This window comes from Protopterus annectens, chromosome 5.part0 (assembly GCF_019279795.1).
Source record: "Protopterus annectens isolate FY-2018-M chromosome 5.part0, PAN1.0, whole genome shotgun sequence".
NCBI classification, from domain to species: domain Eukaryota; kingdom Metazoa; phylum Chordata; order Ceratodontiformes; family Protopteridae; genus Protopterus; species Protopterus annectens.
The window spans coordinates 255731260-255751535 of NC_056735.1; the positions used below are offsets into that span (position 1 = coordinate 255731260).

Sequence of the window (20276 nt, forward strand, 5' to 3'; positions counted from 1 at the left end):
TAGGCATGCGTGTACAATTGTCATACACAAATTAAACTGGCTGTGGAAAACAAAACATGAACATGCACAACTGTATGTTCCGCTGTATGAAAAGTAAACTCACCATAATTAGGAGTAACTTGGTATATGTGCTGCCCATTCTCATTCTTCCTTACTGAAGGGTTATGGATCCAATCCTCAGATCTGATTTGGCCGCATATTCCAGACTTCGGATTTCAAATCTCGAGCTCCTCCCTCTTCTCATAATGCAATACACTACCTCTAACTCCTCAGATTGAGTTTGCTGCCTGTGTCTACTGATTTAGAGAGACAGGACAGAAAAGAATTATGACAAACCTTGGAACACAAAGTTCCAGTAATGTCCAATATCCTTCTAGAAATATAAGACCGGGGGAGAGCTGGGAGGGAAGGTGAGGAAGAATAAGAATGGACAACACATATACCAAGTCATGGTACGTACACAACTCCTAAACATGATGTTGTCCTTCTCATTTCTTCCTCACTGATGAGTAGAGTCCCCAGCTACATGATTCTTGCGAGGCCCTCAAGGAGGGATATGCCAGAGCACTGTCAAAACCAAAGTAAAGTCGGCTTCTGGAGACAATGCCCAGTTAGTAATGCATCACAAGGTTATGATTTGTAAAAACAAGTGAATGTATTAGAGACATCATCAAAAGAAACTGTGGTAGAAAGGCTGATGAAGCAGTCATAGGTTTGGTAGAATGGCTCCAAGATGAAATTACAGCGAGTAATCTATTTGGCCAGGATAAAATAGGGCATTTCTTAACCCAAGTGGTTAGAAGGAGATAAACAGTTGGTCAGATTTTGTACTGTTTGATCCCATGAAAAAAATAAGCATAATTCTCTAAAAATATCAAGCAGATGAAATGTGTGTTAACCATGGTAGAAAAATTATGAATGATAATTGGCACTTTTGAAGGATGGAGAATGTCAGTTTCTGTGACTACTTGATTATAAAGGCAGGCCTGGTCCGGAAGGCCACCCTAACTTGTGGACAAAAAATAAAGAGACTTGGTAAACAAAACCTGAAGCTCTTAAAGTTTGTTTTGCCAAAGTAATGCAACCTAGAAACATGTTTCACACGAGAGAAACTTCATATGATAATTGCTTGCCAGTCCAAGGACTTCTGTGTCAGTATCTTAAACAAATAACCATGAAACCTAAGTATAAAAGTGATCTTATACAGGAGGTTTACATACCAAAATTCCTTTCAGGGGAAAAACTTCATATAATCTTGGAAATAGTCAAGGGAAGCACTTGGTTTCCATAGTGAAAAACAGTTAACTGAAGTTTAACTGTACAGAAAAAAATTCACCTTCTTCTTAAAAAGGTTAGCAAGAAAGGGAAAGGAATGGTAGCTGAGAAATGTGTAATGTTTACAGAAGCCATAAGGGTAATTTATTTATTATTTGACATATGTTAACCAGGAAAGTCTGGCTGGGTCATCAGGATCCATTTTCGATGAAGGTCTGGGAAGACAAACTCTAAAAGCATACAAATATAATGCTGCAAACATAAACAGTCAATATTTTACAATAAACTTCTCATAAGCAATGATATAATATGGGTGCAGAACCTGCTGATATAGCGGCAGGAAAAAGAAAAAGAAAGAAAAAGAATAAAATCAAAAGATTCTAGTTGGCTACTGATGTACTATGTTCTTCATCTGTAAATATGTTGTAAGTAATTGCTATGTTAAATTGTTAAATCGCTATGTAATCCAATATAACTACTGTCTGTTTATTTTAACTGTGGAGCTTTTCTCCCCGGGTCTCTGCTGAAAATGGACCCAAGTCCAGTTAGACACTCCCGGTCAACAAATGTAAATAAATAAATAAATACTTGTGGGATTAATCTTGCTGGAGGGGGACGGAAGTGACAGCGAGTCCCACCTTTGATTAACAATATGATGAGGTAAAGAGTCACAGTTGCTATCTGGTTTATGCTCTGCAAAAGAAAGCCTATGAATTCCAAACTTCTGAATTCTATACAGGAGGTAGATTCGATTCATCAGATATAAAGTAATGTCAAAGCAGCTGGAGAGCTGAAACAGATAATTCCCGGCTTGTAACAGCTGATACGTGGTTGAAGCAGTATGGGGGCAACCATTCAAAATGGAAGCACATGAAATTCAGGTGGCCCAAGTGAGCAGCCACTATTGCCAAGCATGTGGAAAAACGTCCTGGGGCTTGTGTTAAGTCTGAAGGGCACAGCTCCGAACTGGTTGTGACTGGTTCCCAAGCCAGGGACGCAGATGTCTTTTGGAGCACCTGTTTAATTTAATGTAATATTATGTGTCAGGAAAAAGAGTACATATCTAATCATCCTTGTGCCAGAGTGGCAGGATGGACTGAATCATGACCATCCTGAACTTTATTTAGATCCAGAATGGGGAAAAAAGGAAAAGTAATATCCTCTGGGTATTATGCTTAGAACCCAGGCATTGTTTTCCAAGTTGGTTCTGGCGTCCAGGTGCTGAGAAAAAAAATGTTCCTCGAACCCCTCCATAGATAGGCATTCGGACAGCACTTCAGGTGCTCTTATAAGGTCTGTGACAGAAGGTTGTCTGGAGCCGTGCTTCTGCATACCACCCCTGCCTCTGGGGCCCAAGCTCGGACATCTAGCCTCCAATGGAGTCACCACAGTGCAGAATAGGCAGAGGTCCAAGCGGGTCTGACTCCAAGAAGTCAACGCACCATATGGCCTCCCAAGAGCCCGTGTTTGTTAAGTAGGAAAGGGAGTACAAATAAGAGTAAAAGGACATATAGCCCATCCCATGGGTCTGGTGAAAAGGGCCAGTAATGGCCATCTATACAGAATAACTTTGTCCAATTTTTAGTTCTGCGAATGAAACAACTAATTGAAGAAGATGGCCAGCAAGTCAAAGCCTTTGAGGGAGGAGGGCAGGATTAGTTCTGGAATCCTAATGGCAGGGGGAAGAACATCTTCATGGTGAGAAATGATATCCCGAGCCAGAAACACATACCGGATGGGCACCTTTACAAGCCCATACAGGGAGGAACTGATCAGACCTCCATGCCGGAAGAAAGTACAGTTGTGTACACTTACCATAAATGTAGATGTTCGAGTGTATTCACTGTTGCAGTCATCACATTTGGGTTATCTGCCTGCAGGTAGCCCTCAGCCGGCCCTAATACCAGAGTCTTCAGATTTCTGCGTTGGATGCTGTCTCTTCTTCCATGACGTCAGGGGTATAAAACATGCAGCCTACGCCATTACATCAGTTTTTCTTGCCCCAGATGTCAGGTGCCCCCAAAATAGGAAGCAATTATATGGTACCACCATCAAAAAGCAAATACACCAGAAAAAAATAAATATGCCAAACAAGAAGGAAAGGTAGAGCCAAGAGAAGTTAGGGGACTGGAGGGAGGGTAACCAGGACTGTAACCGTGAATACACTTGAACATCTACATTTATGGCAAGTGTACACAACTGTACTATGTTCTTCATGTTTCACTGTTGCAGTCATCACATTTGGGTTGACTCCCAAAGCTAAGGAAGGGAGGAGGAAGTTAAAGAGCATTACTGCCAGCTATTAAGCCCTGCAAGACTGCAGGGCAAATCCAGCTCTGGATTTAGAAAAGATAGGCATGTGATAATGCTTGGTGAAGGTACGTACAGACCTCCAGGTAGCAGCTTCTAGGATGTCCCTGGTAGGGACTCCTCTGAGAAAAGCTGCAGAGGATAGAAGCAGCCCTGGTGGAATGTTCTTATCCCCTGTGGGGTAGGTTTTCCATGGTGCTTGTAGCAGAAATGAATGCAATGGGCTATCCATTTGGAAATGGTTTGCTTTGAAATGGCCCTCCCCTCTGCCCCTGCAGCAAAGTCAACTAGCAGCTAAGATTTTCTGAGAGGCTTAGTCCTGTCCAAATAAAATCTAAGCTGCCTGTGCACGTCCAGAGAGTGTAGTATTCATTCCCCCTTGTTATGTGGATTAGGGAAAATAGTAGGCAAATGAATGGACTGATTTAGGGCCACACTAGACACCACCTTGGGCAAAAAGGAAAGATTAGTCCCGAGGGAAACCCTGTCCGCATGGAAGATAATGAAGGGTTCCACTGCCATAAGGGCCTGTAATTCAGACACTTCTTGCTGAAGCGATGGCTAGAAGGAATGCTGTTTTCCAAGAAAGGAATTTCAACTCTGCTGCTGCAGCTGGCTCAAAGGGGGTGGGGGGAGTGAGCTTTTCCAATACAAAGTTAAGGTCCCAGGCTGGAGTGGGGGAGCTCTCCTGGGGATTCTTAAATTTTTGGCCCCTCTAAGGAATTGTTTTAGCAAGGGGTGAGAGAAGAGGGGTGGGCTCAGTATTATAATGTGCTGAAATAGCAGAGGCATGTATTTTAATTGACGAGAAGGATAGGCCCTTGTGGAGCATTTCTGTTAAGTACTGTAGAATATGAGGTAATCTAGGCACATCTGTGCGCATCCCCTGAGCCTGGCTCCAAGAACTGTATCTTTACAACTTTTCAGCAATAGGATTTTCTACTACTAGGCCTCCTTGCCTCCAGAATGACATCCAACACCTGCTTACTGAAGGATGCTAGAGGAGAGCTCAAGGAATTAGCCAGGCTACAAGGTTCAGGGTTTGAAGCTGAGAGGGCAGAATCTGGCCCACCTGCTGGAACAGCAGGGAAGGGGTCTGAGGCAGGTGCCATGGTTGCAGCAGTGTCATACTGCACAAGAGGGGGTTACCAGTGTTGGCGTGGCCAGTCTGGTGCAATCAGTATTGTCCTTGGCTTGTCCTGTTTGATCTTTAGTAGGACCTTCGAGAGGAGAGGCAGAGGAGGGAAAGACATAAACAGAGATGCTTTCCCAGGTAATGGACAGGGCATCCACTTTCCAAGCTTGACTGTGGGGAGTTCTTGTGCAGAATTTGTTCAATTGGTAGTTCTGAGGGGAGGCAAACAGGTCTACCTCTGGAGTCGCCCATTTGTTCCTCAAGGAGGTTGAATATTTTGGGTTCTAGTTTCCATTCGTGTGGGTCCATGAGATTTCTGCTTAACTCATCTGCCAGTGAATTTAGGTTGCCTGGCAGGAATTGAGCTTGTAGGTGTACTTGGTAGCTCAAGGCTGTGTTCCACAGAGCCATGGCTAGTCTGCAGAGAGGGTACGAGTGGCTTCCCCCCTGCTTGTTTATTTACCACATAACTGTGGTGTTGTCTGTCTACCAATAGTTGTCCTGGAAGAATACAGTCTTTGAAAGCTGTCAGAGCATTCTGTACAGCTAACATTTCTTTTTGATTGATATGCAGGTGCATCTGTCTCGGGTTCCATTTGCCCTGAATTAACTGCCCTGCCATGTGAGCCCCCCATGCATAGTCTGATGCGTCTGCTGTTAGGGTTTGGGTGGCAGGGGCTAGAGTGAAAGGGAGCCCCTTGTTGTGGTAGCAGACCTCTGCCCACCAAAGGAACTCTGTCTTCATACAAGGAATGATAGAAATCATTGTTTCCAGGTCCTAAGAATGTTGACACCACAGGCTTTTTAGATACCACTGGAGTTTCCTCATATGCAGTCTTGCATAGGGAATTAGTAGAATGCAAGAGGCCGTGAACCCCAGGGCTTGCAGTATTTTTCTTGCAGATAGCTGGGATTTTGTGGCCAATAGTTTGAAGTAGGTTGTCAAATAAACTGAGGAATGCCATCTGGGAAGTTGTGTTCAAGCTTGCCCCCAGGAATACAATCTATTACTAGGTAAGATTTCTTTTCGTTGATGGTGTACCCCAGTGAGGTTAGAAGTTTCTTTACGAATGCCAGGTGTTGTAATAGCAAGTCCTGGCTTTCTGCCTGAATCAGACAATAGTCCAAGTATGGGTACATTTGAATATTTCTCTGCCTGCAAAATGCAATGGCTGGAGCTAGACACTTTGTGAATACCCTGGGCGCAGTACATAAGCCAAAGGGAAGTGCAGAAAACTGATAGCGTAGGTATTTCCTGCAAGATTCCCTTATTGGGATGTGCAGATAAGCTTCCTTTAAGTCTAGGGCTGCCAGCCAGGCATGCTTGGCTAACATAGGAATAAGCTGTTTAAGAGTTAGCATTTTGAATTTTGGAACTACCAGAAAGGTGTTGAGAATAGAGAGGTCCAGGATAGGATGCCATGAGTTGTCTTTTCTGGGTACCAGAAAAAGTCTCGAATTAAAAACCTTGTCCCCTTTGTTCTGCTGGGACAGGTTGAAAAGCCCTGATATTGAGAACAGAGAGAAACTGCTGCTGGGCCTCTGCACACTGGATTTGGGGGTACGTCTGGCCAACCATTTGGGGCTAGTAGTGTGTGGAAGTGGAATCTGTATCCTTGGGAAACTATGTTCAAAACCCATTTGTCCTGGGTAATGAGTTCCCAGTTTTTTGCATGCAGGGCAAGCTTTCCTCCTAAGGAAGCAGGTAGTTGAGCAGGGCTTGGAATGGTTAAGGTTAAGTCATTGTGACATTTTTCCGTAGGGGGGTGGCTTACTACTCCCTGCTTTGGAAGTGGGAGCCTCCCACTGCTTAGGTCTGTGCGTAGCCTGAGACTGTAGCCTAGGTGGTCTGCTGTTCCTGGGTTTGGACCAAGAAGGACTGGAAAGGACCAGTTCTTTGAAGGCCAATGCCTACTGAATCTGGGAGGCTGTACTTGTAGGAAATTTTTAACAGTTTGCATAGATTTAGCTTTTTCCTCCATCCTTTTGAGGTCTTCTGCTTTGTTGCCAAAAAGGCAGTCTTGGTTTAAGGGAGCATCCAGTAATTTAGCTTTAACATGATCTGGCAAGTTTTGTACCTTAAGCCAAGCATGCATTCTAAGTACAGACCCAGTGACAGCAGCCCTGCAAGATGCTTCTAAAGCATCAAAACCACACTGCAAAGAATGTTTACCAACCTGTTCTGCAGAATGCATTAAATCTTGCAATTCTGTGTGTTCAGCAGAGTCAGCAATCAACAAAGTACAGTTGTGTACCTACCATAAATGCAGATGTTAGAGTGTATTCACTGTTGCAGTCATTACACTCTTGGGTTATCCTGCTGGCAGGCTATCCGCAGTCGGCCTGAATTCCAAACAGCATCGGTTGCTGTCGCCTCTTCCCTGACGTCAGTGCGCCAGGGGTATAAAAGATGCAGCAGACGCCATTTTCTTCAGTTTTTCTTGCCCCAGATGTCAGGTGCCCCCAAAAGGGTAGGCTAAATATATTATGCCAATAAACATACATGCAGTAAAGAAACATTCCCTTCATCTACAAGCAAATACACCACATCGGTTGTATAGAATAGAGAAGTACAGATAAACCCAGCAAGAGAAATGGGGACGGTGGAAGGGTAACCTGGACTGCAACAGTGAATACACTCGAACATCTACATTTATGGCAGGTACACAACTGTACTATGTTCATCGTGTTTCACTGTTGCAGTCATTACTCTTGGGATGAATCCCAAAGCTGAGGATGGGTGGCTGGGCTAAACAGGATTAGGAGAGGCTATGAGGCCCTGCAGAACTGCAGTGGCAACGCCTGCTCTGGATTTAGAGTAAAGAGGTAAGTGGTAGTGCTTTGTAATAGTGTGCACTGAACTCCAAGTTGCAGCCTCTAAGATGTCTTTGGGTGGTACTCCTCTGAGGAAGGCTGCTGAGATGGCTGCTGCTCTAGTAGAATGAGGCCTAATGCCCTTAGGCATGAATGAGGCCTAATGCCCTTAGGCACTGATTTGCCATGCTGAGAATAGCAGAAACGGATGCAATGGCCTATCCATTTAGAAATAGTCTGTTTTGAGATGGCCTTTCTTTGTGATCCTGCAGCATGACACAAAGTTGCTCAGTCTTTCTGAAAGCTTTAGTTCTGTCCAAGTAGAAGCGTAACTGCCTGTGTATGCCCAAAGAATGCAGAATTTTCTCACCCTTGTTCTGTGGGTTTGGATAAAAGGTAGGCAAGGGAATGGTTTGATTGAGGGCCACACTGGTCACCACCTTAGGCATAAATGTTGGGTTTTTCCTCAGGAGAAACCCTGTCTGGATGAAAAATAAAAGGTTCCACAGCCATGAGTGCTTGTAACTCTGAGACTCATCTTGCAGTGGTTATTGCTAGGAGCAGAGCTGTTTTCCAGGATAAGAATTTTATATCCGCTGTTGAGGCTGGCTCAAACGGAGGCAGTGTGAGTTTTTCCAAGACATAATTGAGGTCCCATGCCAGAATTGGTGCTCTCCTTGGAGGCCTGATGTTTTTGGCCCCTCTGAGGTACTGCCTTATTAAAGGATGTGAAAAGATAGATGGTTCCATATTGTAATGAGCTGAAATGGCAGAGGCATGAATCTTAATTGATGAAAAGGAAAGGCCTTTGTCCGGCATCTCAGTTAGGTATTGTAAAATCTGAGGGATATTTGGTACATAACGTGTCAATGCCTTGTTCCTGGTTCCAAGCACAGAATCTCTTCCATTTTTCTGCATAAGATTTTCTGGTACTGGGCCTCCTGACCTCCAAGATACCATCCATAACAGCTTTTGAAAGAGGAGTGTTCTGAATGGCTACATTATCCGCCATGCTACTAGATTTAAGGTCCTGAGTTGGCCGTGCAGGATCCGACTGTTTTGTTGGGTCAGCAAGTGAGAAGTTGAGACAAGCTCTTTAGTATTGGGTACCAGTGCTGGAGTGGCCAGTCTGGTGCGATCAGAATCATTTTTGGCTTCTCTTGTCCGACCTTCAGGAGTACCCTGGGAAGGAGAGGCAGTGGAGGAAAAGCATAAACTGTTATATTTTTCCAGTTGAAGGATAGGGCGTCCACCACTCCCCAAGCTTGTTTGTGATAAATCCTTGTGCAAAATCTCTGTAATTGGCAGTTGTGAGGGCAGGCAAACAGATCTATGTCTGGGCATCCCCATTTCCTTGTTATCATGCTGAAGACTTGTGGATCCAGTTTCCATTCATGGAGATCCATGAGGTTACTGCTTAGTTCGTCTGCCAGAGTATTTGTTACTCCCGGCAGGATTTGTGCTTGCAGGTGAACTTGATAAGTCAATGCTGTGTCCCATAAGGTCATTGCTTGTCTGCAGAGGGGGTAGGAATGTGTACCTCCCTGCTTGTTTATGTACCACATGACCATAGCACTGTCTTGTCTTTATCAGTAGCTGTCCTGGATGAAGTAGATCCTTGAAAGCTGTCAGTGCATTCTAAACAGCTAGCATCTCTTTGATTGATGTGAAGATGCATCTGACTTGCAGGCCATGTGCCCTGAATACATTTTCCTGCCATATGGCCCCCCCAGACATAATCTGATGCATCTGTTGTCGGTGTCTGTCTGGCTTTGGGTAAAGTGAATGGCAGACCCTTGTTGTGGTGACAGGCCTGTGCCAACCATCGAAACTCCTGTTGCAGGCAGGGAATGAGGGTAATTACTGTCTCCAGGCTGTGGCAATGCTGAGTCCAAACACGTTTTAGATACCACTGTAGTTTCCTCATATGCAGTCTGGCATATGGAATTAGTAGAATGCAGGATGCCATGAAACCCAAGGCCTGCAGGATTTTCCTTGCAGATAACTGGGTTTTTGTTGCCAACATTTTGAAGTAAGAAGTCAGTTGTTTTTGTTTGTCTGGCGTGAGATAAGCCATCTGGGCAGTTGTATTTAAGCTTGCACCCAGGAATATTATCTCTTGAGAGGGAACTAGTTTTGACTTCTTTTCGTTTACTGTGTATCCTAGGCAAATTAGTAATCTTTTTACAAACGCCAGATGCCTTAGTAGAATGTCCTTGCTCTCTGCTTGAATAAGGCAGTCGTCCAAGTAGGGATATATTTGAATTCCTCTTTGTCTGCAAAATGCAATTACTGGTGGCAGGCATTTTGTGAAGACCCTGGGCGCAGTAGATAAGCCGATGGGCAGTGCAGAGAATTGGTAATGCATTGAGCCTGCTATGAATCTGAGGTATCTTCTGCAAGATTGTCTGATTGGGACATGCAGGTATGCCTCCTTGAGGTCCAAAGTAACTAGCCAAGCCTTCTTGCCCAGCATGGGTAGAAGTTGCTGTAGTGTTAACATTTTGAATTTTGCAACATCCAAGAAAGTATTTAGGATTGACAGGTCCAGTATTGGTCAGGCTTTGTCCTTTCTGGGTACTAAGAAAAGTCTTGAGTAAATTCCTTGCCCCTGTTCTAGCTGTGGTACTCTTTGAATAGCTCCCATGTCCATGAGAGCAGTAATTTGTTTTTGTGCCTCTGCCCATTGGTTTTGTGGCAGATCCGGCATACCTTTTGATTTTGGAAGCATGTGAAAGTGGAACCTGTAACCCTGAGAAACAATATTCAGTACCCATTTGTCCTGGGTGATTATGTGCCAATTTTTTGAGAAAAGTGCTAGCTTTCCCCCTAGGGGTGCTGCCAAAAGGTAAGTGCTTGGCATCTGTAGAGAGAAGTCATTGGGACCGTTTCCTATAAGGTTGTGATTTGTCTTCCCCTCCTTTGGGGGCTGAAGCACCCCACTGTTTAGGTCTGTAGGAGCCTTGGGGCTGAGATCTGCCTCTTGGGCGTCTGTATCTGCCTCTGTGGCCTGTGTGACACAGGAAAGGACCAATTTTTTGAAGGCCAGTTTCTGCTAAACCTAGGTGGTTGGACCTGTAAGAAATCCTTTACTGTCTGCATTGATTTTCTTCAACACCTCTTCTGTCTCAACACCAAACAAAGTATCATGCTGTAGTGGAGCATCCAATAATTTTACTTTAACATGGTCAGGTAAACTTTGTTCTTTCAATCAAGCATGCCTTCGAATAACAGAGCCTGTAACTGCGGCTCTATAAGAAGCCTCTAATGAATCAAAACCACACTGTAAAGTATGTTTACCCACTTGTTCAGCTGCATGCAATAAATCCTGCATTTCCTTACTGTCAGGACTTTGAGTTTGAAACCATTTTCTGTTTTAACAATGACATGAGGTACTGTTGATATTTAAGCATGTGAAACTGGCAATTTAAAGCCCTTACAGCTAAAGTAGCATAAGTGTAAACTTTTTATCCCCCATCTGTCCAGAGCTCTGGAATCCCTATCAGAGGGGACAGGATTTTTAGCAGTGGAAGCTTTAACCCCTTTAGGACCCTGAGAAATTGTTTCTGCAGCAGGGTTTTTGTAAAGAAATTTATGAGAGTCAGGGGACCCTGTAGTACCAGTCTGGCTTGACTGGTGCAGGGGGTAAAGAATCTGGAGTCAGACTGGATTCAGAGAAAACATCATCAACAATATCAAGCACAGGGGGAATAGCCAGGGGCCTGTGCTGGGGCAATAAAAGAAAGTCTGAGCCTTTTCTTGGATTCTGAATAATCCTGGCTCTCCCAATGGAAATGCTCCCTCATGGTGTGCAGAGTTTCCCCAAAAGAATAATCCTCAGGCAGAGAGGCTGAAGGGATAGATCCTTCTGCATCAGAGTCCTCATAGGGAGGGAGAGAATATCCCTGATCAGAAGAGGAATCAGAGGAAATAGAAACCTGGTCAGAGGAAACATAGTCAGTGTCTTGCCTAGGCCTTTTGTAAGGAGGGGGATGGGAACCCCTGATTAAAGTAATTAGGTCTTCGGCCATTTTAAGCATCTGTTTCTTTGGCATGAATGACTGTTCAGTAGAATGCTGTACTTGTTTCCTGGTCTTTAATAGTGTTTTTGACTGTGCCTTGGCTGCTGTAGTGGGCTTAACTGTAAGCTGTGAAGGTGTGAAAACACCCTCAGAAGCTGATGCCTGCTCAGCGGCTCCGGACCCATCTGAGGGAATAGTTTCCGTAGGCCCAATACCTTGAGTTTCCACAGGCCTCGGTGTCTCCATGTGGCTGTCGGATATGGCCTGTGGCTCTGAGGTAGCAGGTAACAGAGGCTGCGAAAGCACCTCACTGAGAACCGGCGAGTGGCCTAGAAGAGGCTTCGTCGTCGGTTTTGGACCTCGGATGCCTGCCCTTTTCTTTTTCCTTGCGCTTTTTATAAACTCTGGTCGTCAGCTGTTCTGACGGCATTATGTAGTTAAACCTTTGGCCAAAGTAATGAAAAGCAAAATCGTACCGACTCTCAATAGTGCATGGGTTAAATGTAGGAAAAAAACGACAACTAGCAACGTCGTGGTCAGGGCCTAGGCAAGGAATACAGTAAGAATGAAAATCCTTATGAGGTATTTGCTTCCCACAAGAAATACACTTGTTAACTTTTTCTGACATTGGTCTGGAGCAAGAAGAAATGTCCCCAATGGGGTACTTAGCTTTATAGAAGACTTTGGATCTGAAATTCAATTTCGAAAATCTCAGGAGTCGGCCGAGCAGCACTTGCGAACTGCTTTTGCTTCGGGCACCGCGCGGCAAGAAAGACTGAAGAAAATGGCGTCGGCTGCATCTTTTATACCCCTGGCACACTGACGTCAGGGAAGAGGCGACAGCAACCGACACCGGACCAAGACTTTGGAATTCAGGCCGACTGCAGGTAGCCTGCCAGCAGGATAACCCAAGTGTAATGACTGCAACAGTGAAACACGATGAACATCAATCTTGAGTAAAATCCTTGTCCCTGTTCTTGCTGTGGCACTTGTTGAATTGCCCTCATGTCCATGAGAGCAGTGACTTGTTTTTGAGCCTCTGCCCATTGATTTTTTGGCATGTCTGGCCAACCGTTTGCCCTTGGCAAGGTATGGAAATTAAACTTGTAGCCTTGCAACACTATGTCTAGAACCCATTTGTCCTGGGTTATAATGTGCCAATTTTGAGAAATAAGTGCTAGTTTTCCCCCTAAGGGTGCTGCCAGAAGATAAGTGCTTGGTGCAGGCAGGGGGAAGTCATTGGGACCGTTTCCTGTATGGTTGTGATTTGTCTTCTCCACCTTTGGAGGCAGAGGCACTCCACTGCTTAGATCTGAAGGAACCTTGCGGCTGTGATCTGCCTCTAGGGAATCTGGATCTGCCCCTTTGAGGTCTGTCTGAGACTGGAAAGGACCAATTCTTTGTTGGCCAGTGTCTGCTAAATCTAGGTGGCTGTAGCGGTTAAGAAATCCTTGACCGTTTGCATAGATTTAGCTTTGTCCTCCATTTTCTTTAACACCTCTTCTGCCTTAACACCAAACAAGGTATCATGTTGTAAAGGAGCGTCTAATAATTTTGCTTTAATATGGTCAGGCAGATTTTTTCCTTTAACCAAGCATGCCTTCTAATGACAGAACCTGTTACAGCGGCCCTGCAAGAGGCCTCCAGAGAATGGAACCCACATTGCAAAGTATGTTTTCCAACTTGTTCAGGTGCATGCAATAAATCCTGCATTTCTTTGTTTTCTGCACATTCAGAATTTGCCATCATTTTCTGTTTAAGCAGTGTCATGATATATTGCCGATATTTGAGCATACGAAACTGGCAATTTAAAGCCCTTATAGCTAAAAGTAGCAGATGTGTAAATCTTTTTTCCCCATCTATCCAGTGCCCTAGAATCCCTGTCAGGGGGGTAGGGTTTTTTGCAGTAGAAGCCTTGACCCCTTTCGGACCCTGTGAAACAGTTACTGGGTCTGCAGTAGGGTTTTTGAAAAGGAATTTATGAGAGTCGGGGACCCTGTAGTATCTGTCCGGCTTAACAGGAACTGGAGGTAAAGAGTCAGGGGTCAGACTAGACTCAGAGAACACATCATCTACAATGTCTAACACAGGTGGAATAGCTAGAGGCCTGTTTTGAGGTAGTAAAAGGAAGTCTCTGAGCCTTTTCTTAGATTCTGAAAAAATCTTGGCTCTTCCAGTGGAAGTGCTCCCTCATGGTATGCAAGGTTTCCCCAAAAGAGTAGTCCTCAGGAGAAGCTGAAGGAATCAACTCTTCAGCATCAGAATTCTCATAGGGGGGGAAGAGAATATTCCTGATCAGAAGAGGAATCCGAAGAAATGGAAACCTTATCTGAAGATTCATAGTCTGTCTCTTGCCTAGGCCTCATCAGGAGGGGGATGGGAACCCCTGATCAAGGTAATTAAGTCTTCGGCCATTTTGAGCATCTGTTTTTGGGCATGGAGGCCTGTCCTTGTGGCTGGTAAACTTGTTTCTTTGCCTTTAAAGGTGTTTAAGCCTTTGTCTTTGAAGTCGGTTTAATATACAATTGTTTGAGTCTGAATACACCCTCAGAAGCCGATGCCTGCTCAGAGGCTCCGGAACCATCTGAGGGAATTATCTCCAAGGCTCCAATACATTGAGTTTCCAGCGGCCTGGCCGACTCCACGTGGGAGTCAGTACCGGCCTCTGACTCTTAAGTAGTGGGCGTTAGGGGCTGCAAAAACGCCTCACCGAGGATCAGGAAACTGGCGACTTGCTTAGGAGAAGCTTCGTCGTCGGTTTTGGACCTCGGTTGCCTGTCTTTTTCTTTTAATTTTTTGTGAACTCCGGTAATCGGATGGCTATCCGACGACATTGTATAATTAAATCTTCGCCCAAAATAGCTAATGCAAAATTGTACCGATGCTTAATAGTGCGATGGTTAAATCTAGCACAAAACCAACAACTAGCAAGGTTGTGGTCAGGGCGTAGGCAAGGAACAGAGGTATTTGCTTCCCACAAGAAATACAATTTAACTTTTTCTGGCATCAGTCTGGAGCAAGAAAAAGGTTTCCCCAACGGGGTACTTAGCTTTTAATGAAGACTTCGGATCTGAAACTCAAACACGAAAATCTCAGGAGTCGGCCCACTGGCACTTGCGAACTGCTTTTGCTTCGGGCACCACGCGGCAAGAAAGACTGGATAAAATGGTGTCGGCTGCATCTTTTATACCCCTGACAACCTGACGTCAGGGAAGAGGTGACAGCAACCGAAGCAGGACCCAAGACTTTGGAATTCAGGCTGACTGAGGGCAACATGCCAGCAGGATAACCCAAATGTAATGACTGCAACAGTAAAACACGAAGAACATCTGGCTATTGACAGAATCTGAATTAAGGTAGGACGTATATCTTCTAGATGCAGAGACATCGCTAGCAGTGTTCCACAGGGTGCAGTCTTGAGTCCTTTCTTATTTGTCATCTAATTTCTCAAAATGAAACTGGGAGGGTATCTAAGGTCTCCGGTAACCAAGTTTATTAATTAATGCAAATTAGATAAAGCTGTCAATGCCTCCAGGATACCAGTATTGCCAAGCAGGGCCTCCATCAAAACACACAATGTTTTAGTCAAGAGCTCAACCTAAATGCCAGAAAAGGTAGCACAGTTAGCTTCAACAGACTCTTATTGGAGACCTAGGTTCCTACATAAACAAGGAGCTCTGTTTTGACCACTACATCTGTGTAGCTTATCTTGTCTAGCATCTCATCTAGGTCAAATAATGTCCTTACCCTTCTATACACCTGACTTATTAGACCCATCACTGAATACAGTATTCCCTTTGGAATGTATTTATCTAAGAACCTTATACAACTTGTAAGCACTCCAAGATTCCTAACTAAAAAAAATCTACTGCTTCAGCCACTTAACACATTAAAATCCATCACCATCTGCATAGTGTTATACAGGTTCTTGAGAGGCAATGTTTATTTAGTATTTTATGTAATGAGAACACTCTGGGTTTTTCAGCCTTTTCCACTTTCATAAAACAGTCTAACAAACACCTGACTGAATGACGTGTACATCTGTAATAAGAAAGTACAGTTTTGTACCTACCATAAATGTAGATGTCCGATAGGAATGCATCTGCAGTCCTTACAAATGGGTTGTCCTGTCATCAGGCAGCCCTTCGGTCGGGCGGATTCCAAAGTCTGGGTCTGGCCTCGGCTGGTGTCGCACTTCACCCGACGTCATAGCTGCAGCCATAATAGATCCCCCCCAAGCTAGCTGAAGGATGGCAAATACCCTAGGAGTACCTCAGAGGGGAAGGTGGGTGGGTAATCCTGACTGCAGATGCATTCCTATCGGACATCTACATTTATGGTAGGTACAAAACTGTACTATGTCCTTCAAGGATGCATCTGCAGTCCTTACAAATGGGTAGAATACCATAGCTAAACTAGGGGAGGAGGAAAAGAGTAGAGATTATGGTGTAGTTAGGATCCCTTGCAAAACAGCAGTGGCAAAACCTGCTCGGGATCTAGAGTATAAAGGTAAATTGTAATGCTTGGCAAATGTATGCATGGAGGTCCAAGTAGCAGCCTCTATAATGTCCTTGGTAGCCACTCCTCGTAAGAAAGCTGTGGTAGTGGCTGTAGCCCTTGTGGAGTGAGGCCTGATGTTCTCTGGAGTTTTCTTTCCATGGTAGGAGTAACAAAATCTAATGCAATTTCCTATCCATTTGGAGATTGTCTGTTTTGAAATTGGTTTTCCTTCCTTTCCTGTTGCATATGCTACCAGAAGCAGGTCAGTTTTTCTATTGGATTTGGTCCTGCCCAGGTAGTAGCGTAATTGCCTATGTACATCCAAGGTATGCAAGAGTCTTTCTCCCCTGTTCTGTGGGTTGGGGAAGAATGTAGGTAGGTGGATAGCCTGATTTAAAGAGACTCTGGATACCACCTTAGGCATAAATGTAGGATTTGTTCTCATGGACACTCTATCTTGATGGAAGATCAGGAAGGGTTGCACTGCCATTAATGCCTATAGTTCAGAGACCCTTCTTGCTGAAGTTATTGCCAGCAGGAAAGCAGTCTTCCAGGATAAGTATTGTAATTCTGCTGTTGCTGCTGGTTCAAAAGGGAAGTGTCAATTTTCTAGCACAAAGTTCAAGTCCCATGCTGGCAATGGAGGTTTCCTGGGAGGTTTTACATTTTAATTCCTCTCAGAAACTGTCTGAGCAGAGGATGAGAGAAGACAGGAGGATCCAAGCTGTATTCTGCTGAAATAGCTGATGCATGTATCTTGATGGAAGAATAGGACAGGCCTATATGGAAGAGCTCTGCCAAGTACTCCAGGATGTTGGCTATGTTCACCAGTGTCACATCTTTCCCTTTGCAGTACTCCAAATGAGATATCTTTTCCATTTTGCTGCATAATTCTTTCTTGTTGAAGGTCTACGAGCCTCCAGGATTATGTCTTTAACCCTTTGGGATAAATTTGGGTTAATTGCTCTTATGTAATGTTCCAGGCAGTTAGCTGCAGAGTTTTCAGGTTTGGATGCAGGATGTTGTAGTTGTTCTGTGTTAACAGCAATGGGATCAGGGTAGTGTCCATATTTGTTCCCGAGACATGCTCCTCAGCAATGGGTACCAATGTTGTCTTGGCCAGTCTGGAGCTATCAGAATGATCCTCGGACGTTCCTCTTTGATCTTCAGAAGCACCTTGTGCATCAAAGGAAGTGGTGGGAATGCGATGCTGTCAGGTTTTTCCAACTGAAAGATAGGAGTCCACCTTCCAAGCAAGTGGGTGGTACGTCCTTGTGCAGAATTTCTTTAGCTGGTGATTGAGTGGGGATGCAAACAGGTCTATTTGTGGTAATCCCCATTCTCTTGTGATGGCTTTGAAGATGTCCGGATGCAGCATCCATTCGTGGGCATCTGTGGTAGTTCTGCTTAATATGTCTGCTAGAATGTTTTCTTTCCCGGTACAAAATTGCTTGTAACTGAATGTTGTAGCTCAGAGCCACATCCCATAGGTCCAGTGCCAGCCGGCATAGTGGATATGAATGTGTGCCTCCCTGTTTGTTGATGTACCACATAACTGTGGTGTTGTCTGTCCTTATCATCAACTGACCTTCTTGGAGAAAAGGTCTGAATGACTGGATTGCCAATTTTACTGCCAGCATTTCCTTTAGATTTATGTGCAGGTGCAGCTGGTCTTGAGTCCATAGGCCTTGTATGCACTTGCCCAGCATGTGTGCCCCCCAACCGAGGTCTGAGGCATCTGTCGTGATGGTTTGGCTTGGTTGACTGTTGCAGAAGGGCAATCCTGTGTTTGATTGACAGGCCCGAGCCCACCATAGGAACTCTTGCTTCAGGCATGGGATTATTGGAATTTTGGTTTCTAGGCTGTGCTTGTGTTGGGACCACAAATTCTTCAGGTACCACTGTAGCTTTCTCATATGCAGTCTGGCATGAGGGACCAGAATTATGCAGGATGCCATGAAGCCTAGGGCTTGTAGCACTTTTCTTGCAGTTAGATGGTTCTGCTTTGTTAATGCCAAGAAGTAGAGAGGTAGTTGCTCTTTCTTTTCTGCAGTTAGGAATGCCATTTGTCTTGATGTGTCCAGCTCTGCACCCAGAAAGGTTATTCTTTGGGATGGAATCAGCCTTGACTTTTTTATACTGACTGTATATCCCAGGGCTTGCAGCAGGTAAATGACTCTTTGTAAGTCTTCTGTTAGCTTGCTTTTGTTGTCCGCTTGTATCAGGCAGTCGTCCGGGTAGGGATATATTTGGATCCCCTGAAGTCTGCAATGAGCAATTACTGATGCCAGGCATTTCGTGAACACTCTGGGCGCAGTAGATAAGCCAAAGGGCAATGCTGAGAATTGATAATGCTCTGATCCTGCAAGAAATCTGAGGTATCTTCTGCAAATTGGTCGTATGGGGACGTGCAGGTATGCCTCCTTGAGATCTAGAGTTACCAGCCAAGACTCCTTGCCCAGCATGGGAAGAAGCTGCTGTAGGGTCAGCATTTTGAATTTTGGAACAATGAGGAATGTGTTTAAAGCGGACAGGTTTAGAATAGGCCTCCATTTGTTTTCTTTTCTTGGTACCAGGAAGAGTCTGGAGTAACATCCCTTTCCTTGCTCCATAGATGGTACCTTTTCCACAGCTCTCATTCTTAATAGTTGAGATATTTGCTTTAGAGCTTCTGCCCTTTGAGTAGGTGGTAGGTTTGGCATTCCTCTCTTTCCCGGTAGAGTATGGAAATGGAACCTGTAACCTTGGACTATAGTTTGCAAAATCCATTTTTCCCTTGTGATGCAATGCCAGTTCTTTGAAAATAAGGTTAGCTTTCCGCCTAAGGGTGCTTCTAGTTGTTCCCTGGTAGGCGGTGCCACCGTCAAGTCACTGTGATTGAGTTGTTGTAGTGGTGGTGGTTGCATCCGTGCCTCGCTGGTTGTTACCTTGCCACTGGCGTCCCCTGTAGGCACCCCTGGATTGGTTTCTGCCTCTAGAACGCCTATTCCTGCCTCTTTGTGTCTTAGAGGAGTCCGGAAAGGACCAATTCTTGGAGGGCCAGTTCCTGCTAAACCTTGGAGGTTGAACCTGTAAGAAATCTTTCACTGTTTGTACAGATTTTGCCTTCTCTTCCATCTTTTTTAATACCTGCTGAGCAGGGGAACCAAATAAATTGACCTTGTCCATGGGTGCATCCAAAAGCTTTGATTTGACATGGTCCGGTAATGCCTGTTCTTTCAACCATGCATGTCTCCTGATAACTGTGCCAGTCATGGCTGATCTAAAGGAAGCCTCCAGTGCATCATAGCCACATTTTAAAGAATGGTTACTAACCTGCTGTATGTTGTGTACCATTTCTTGAACATACTTTTTATCTAAAGTTTCCTCAGAGGACAGCTTTTTAGTTAACTGGTCAAGCATAAACTCTTGATATTGAATCATATGAAATTGGCAGTTCAAAGCCCTAGCTGACAAAGTAGCAGAGGTGTAAACTTTTTTACCCCATCTCTCTAAGGACCTGGATTCCCTTTCAGAGGGGAGGGGGTTTTTAGAAGAAGTAGCTGCTACAGCTTTAGGGCCCTGGGAGATAGTCTCTGGATCTGCAAAAGGAGCCTTGTATAAATGGTGATGAGTGTCCGGGACCCTGTAGAACCTATCAGGCTTAGCAGGAGCCGGAGGTAATGAATCAGGAGCAGTGCAAGCATCATTAAATGCATCATCTACAACAGAAAGCACTGGAGGTATAGCTAAAGGCCTATGTTGTGGCAAATGTAGAAAAGTTCTAAGCCTTTTTCTGGAGTCTGAGAAATCTTGGCCCTGCCACTGAAATTGTTCCCTCATAGCATGCAAGGTTTCCCCAAAGGAAAATTCCTCAGGTGGAGAGGCTGAAGGGATGGACTCTTCAGCATCAGAGTCTTCGTAAGGAGAATAAGGAGCCTCAGGAGGGTCTGTATGTTCTGAGTCATCAGAAGAATCATCTGTGGATACTAACTCAGGGGGCTCTGCTCTAGGCCTCTTTTCTGGAGGAGGGAGAGAGGCCCTGTCTGGATGAGGCTGGGATCCACGAATTAAAGAAATGAGATCCTCAGCCAAAGAAAGCATATGGGAGCTGGTGCTGGGCCTGTGAGAGGAGGGGTTTGGCAGGCACCGTTTTTGAAGCTTTGGCTGCTTTAGCCCTGGCAAAGGCCTTAATAGAGATGGCTGCAGGAGGCCTAGCAGCTCCACGTGCAGGGGTTGAA

At 44.7% G+C, this 20276-nt stretch overlaps 1 protein-coding gene across 1 annotated transcript in view; it reads right to left on the bottom strand.

Annotated features, from left to right (window-relative positions):
* The window catches only part of ARFIP2 (ADP ribosylation factor interacting protein 2), a gene marked incomplete in the record, with an annotated part of 1173031 nt that overhangs the window by 944453 nt on the left and 208302 nt on the right, over positions 1–20276 (bottom strand).